Genomic DNA, 4,572 nt, shown 5'->3' with positions numbered 1-4,572 from the left:
ACAGATACAATCTGAATCTATGAAAATTAATACCTTACTTGATATTCCTTTCCATGAATAGTGTTTTTGCATATTTCCAAAAGTCATATAAATGACACAAAAGGTGTGTTTTTCTTTTTTTTTTTTTTTTAAAGATTTTATTTATTTATTTGACAGAGAGACAGCCAGCGAGAGAGGGAACACAAGCAGGGGGAGTGGGAGAGGAAGAAGCAGGCTCATAGGAGAGGAGCCTGATGTGGGACTCGATCCCATAATGCCAGGATCACACCCTGAGCCGAAGGCAGAAGCTTAACCGCTGTGCCACCCAGGCACCCCTAAAGGTGTGTTTTTCTTGACTTTCTGATTCAAGCCCTCCATAGATGAGACTATACCATAATGTTATTAACTTTTACTGTAGGAGCAGACTATATATGTAATTTCAATCTTGAGTTATTCTAATATGATTGTAGGACTATAGAACTGCAACACGCCTACTGTTAAGAATAGCGGTAAAAAAAAAACTTATTTGTAGTATCCTCTTATATTTTCTCTTTAGTTTTTAGGAGATAGCATTCCATATTGTTAGGTGGATAATATAGAACTATGCCTAAAATAGATCTTTAAAATTAAAATTTTTTTCCAAATTATAATTAACACCCAGATTGAGTTCTATAGCTAAATAGTTTTTTTTTTTTTTTTTTTTTTTTTTTAACATCCGACAGTTATCTATTTGGCAACTAAGGACCTTTTCATAGGAGTTGAGGAAGAGGCAGCTTACTAGTTATATATATATATGAAAAAAAAAATACCAGCAGTATTAAGAGGAATAATAAAAAGGCATATACAAATCTTTCACATCTGCAGGCCATAATCAAGGACATCCAGAGAGTAAGACAGGCTGTCAATGTAACAAAAGATTTTGTGGCCCAGGGACCAATCCAACTCACTGGAGATGTCCACCTGGTGAAAGTACACATGAGGGTCAGGAGAGAAGGAGTATAGGGACCCCTGGTGGGGATCCAGAACTGCCAGGGCTCTTTCCTCAGGTGTGGTGCCAGCAAAGTATCTACCAGTGGGATCTAACTTCCTGTCATTCACTCGGTTGTTTTTCTTGTCTTTATCTACTGTGGCCAGGACAACTGCAGACTGATCTTCCCAATTCACAGTGCAGAACTTTGTTCCAATGGTGGCGACCTACATCTCCTCAAGACTGGTGAAGGGCTACAGAACTAGTGGGGGCATCCACAGTCACTTGCTGCACTCGCTTGCTGAACGAATCCCACTGGCAAACCTCTTTTGCAGGAATATCTAGGAAGAGCAGAGAGTTGGATGCCTCCTCCAGTACTGGACACTCACAGCACCAGAGTTCTTTGGCAAAACACCCTCAATCTTAATGGAAGACATTGTCACGGGGGAGATCTTGGTTCTAGTGACCCTTGGAGAGCTGGCTCCTCAGTAGCTTTTGGAATTCTTGTTTATGTATTCTAGTAAGTCTTAGCTTTAACTTCTATTTTCCATTTTTATGTACCTGCCAGTAAATGATGGTTGAAACCCCTAGTTGTATTACATAGTTGTAATATTGTCTTTCAATTCCCTTCTGTTCCACTCTCTGATTATTAGATTTTAGCATGTAAGAAACCTATTGAAATTTTAAGCCTGCTCAAACCTTTCCACCTAGGTTAATTCTTTGAATCTTTGAGTTACATAGGGTTTTTCCTGTTAACTGTATTTTTAGTCCCTTCTGGAAAATTCAGTATTAATTTCCCAATAATGTGAGGATGTAACATTCAGCACTAGAGAAATTCTATTTCTATTATAGAAGCAGAAAGGAAGTGTGCATTAATTTTGCACCCAAATAGCTTGCATGTTGTGTTCTCTAACTGCCCTTCTTTGCTGATAGGGAAACTTTGTGCTGGGAATTCCTTCCAGGAAAAAAAAAATTGAGAAAATACTTACCTGGTTGTAGTGGAAGAATATGATATTCCCATTCAAGATTCACCAATGAGGAGGGCACTGAAAAAAATAGCCAAGGGGATTGGGATCTATCTGCTTGGATCTATCCACTTAAAAACTTGCAACAAGTTTGGATCTATCTGCTTAAAAAATCTTTGTCCTTATGTAAATTCTTCCTTATGAAAACCCTTTTCTTGCTGTTATCATGGGGGTTACATTTTATAATTGCCCAAGTACATACTGTTAAAAAAAAATTCAATGGAGTAAATTTTAAAGATGTAATTGACTTTATTAATTGATGCATGAATCAGGCAGCAGCCCATCTAACAAACAGAGGGGAGCTCCAAAGGGCTACAGAATAGGAGAGGTTTTTAAAGATAGAGAGGAAGTGAAGAAAAGGAAGTTATTAGCAAAGAATGTGTTGTTTTAGGCACAATTGCCCTCCTAAGGGGTTTATCGGTAATTATCAGTAATTTCCTAGTGCTGACCAGGAATCTCCCAGGTTGACAGGTCAGAGCTTACATTTCTGGGAGGTCGAAACTGCAGTCAAGTTCGGTATTAAGTCTTGGTTTACTGACTTGGGGTCTTAACCTAAGTGATGTCATTTTGAGCCTGTGGCTTTTTGTTTAACCGTTCATTCATTTATTCATTCATTCATTCCTATTCTTTTAGGTTGTCTGTTTGCAGAGACCTGGCTGGTGGGGGAGGGGGGGATGATAGGTAACTGTTATTGTGCTGAGCCCAAATTGCCCCAAATTAACCACAATTTACTAAGTCTTCCCCTGGAGGTTGCAAGCCTTCGATAGACTCTAGAGTTCCTTACATCAGACAGATTCTGCCATGCAATATTTGCCTAGGTGGGGTGACAGATCCCTGGGGCTTCCCAGAATCTTCTCATAAATTTCTTTTTAACAAATACATTTCAAAATGATTATAGCACAGGTATTACAGTTAAATTTCAAACAAGAAAGTTGACTATAGAATATAGTTTAAATTATTTCTCCAATGTTCACTATTTTTAAGATTGCATAATCTTGAGAACGAGGAATTAATTTCTTTTTTAAAATATTAGGGAGGATGAAAGACACTGCTAAACACAATAAAACCAGCTCCTAGACTACTTAGATACGGTTTCTCAGGAAAGCAATGTGAGGCAGAACTGTCTGTAGGATTGCTGTGGCTTTAGACCATAGACACAGACAACAGAATGAGCAGCATACAATTAAAGCTATGATGGGTATAGTAAGCAAATGGGAAAAATCAATCACAATCTTCGGGGACCCCACAGAGTCCGAAGCTCCCTGTTTTGTGTCTACATCTAGGTTATGAACCACGCAGTTACGTCCATGGACTATCTTCCCTTAGTCCTCGGGAGGAAAGCTGCCAGCCACAGGCTTCCCTTTGATAAATAGAAAGCAGCTGTTGTCTCAAGGATGGCTATTAATCTCCTCACAAGATGAAAGTAAGTGGGAAAGCTGAGAAATGCTTTGTAATTAATGATTCATGCACTCCTTACCTAAGAATAAAAAAAATCTTTGAAGCCGTTTCTGCATGGAAGATGGATAAGTTTTAACTGATACATAGTTACCTGAAGAAACCAGGACATACCAAATGGAGTCAAAACTTAAAGCTTCTAATTTAGGGTAACTATTACCTAAAGATGTATATTAGTTTGTATTTCTTGTTCTGATGGATTATAGAAAAGAAAAAACAACCCGGTTTATTCCAGAAGGTGCTAACTGAAGTTTTTCTTCCTGGTAATTATTTAACTTAGTTTATGGCATCTACACAGCTCTTTTTTAAGGATAAAAGACTGCAAGATAGCGATTTAGGTTTTAGGGAATGAATTTCTTGGACATTAAGGAGGGCACGTGATGTAATGAGCACTGGGTCTTATATTAGACTGGGTATTACATAAGACTGATGAATCACTGAACTCTACCTCTGAAACTAATAATACATTGTATGTTAATGAATTGAATTTAAATTTTTAAAAAGTTAAAAAAAATGAATTTATTTGAAAGAAATAGTATATGTTCCTCAAATTGTATAGCAATTTGGACAATTCTAGTACTTTTCAATATTTTGAATATGAGATTCCCTTTTTATTGTCACGCATATTATTTAAAATCATTTATATTAAGATAGAAAAAGTAATAGAAAAAATAATGATCCAAAAGTTCTGTGAAACTGCAATAAGAACATGTATTTTATTAATCAAAGTAACCATCTCTTTAAATGAAATTAAGTTAATTATGAAACCATGTAATAATACATAGAACATGCTAATGGCTCAATAAATATGTTTTTCATTATTTGATACTTGAAAAAATAGTAATATGGGTAAAATCATATTTAGTTCACAGCTTTTATGTATGAGTTCAATGATATTTAGCAATAATTCAGCAGCTCTCTTCCCAAACCCCTAATCAGAAACCCAGGGCCTTATATAGCAGAACTTGTAAGGGGCAAGTATGTAAAAGTTGAGGAAGCCTTTCCTCTAAGAATTTCAGAGTACTTCATGAATCTGTGTTGACGGAAATCATTTGGAGTTAATTCACTTTGGAATTTGGAATGCCTTTGTGTCCTTATGATTATATCAACTATTTCTTCATTTAGCCAACCTAGATTATAACAAAA

General features: G+C 36.5%; 1 pseudogene; it reads right to left on the bottom strand.

Moving 5' to 3' along the window:
* Positions 1-831: 831 nt before the first annotated feature.
* LOC105240169 lies at positions 832-1,383 on the bottom strand (annotated as a pseudogene).
* Between the last annotated feature and the right edge of the window lie 3,189 nt (positions 1,384-4,572).

This window comes from Ailuropoda melanoleuca, chromosome 16 (genome assembly GCF_002007445.2).
Source record: "Ailuropoda melanoleuca isolate Jingjing chromosome 16, ASM200744v2, whole genome shotgun sequence".
NCBI classification, from domain to species: Eukaryota; Metazoa; Chordata; class Mammalia; order Carnivora; family Ursidae; genus Ailuropoda; species Ailuropoda melanoleuca.
Note: the sequence above shows the minus strand (reverse complement) of the source record. Positions and strands in the feature narration are given on the sequence as shown.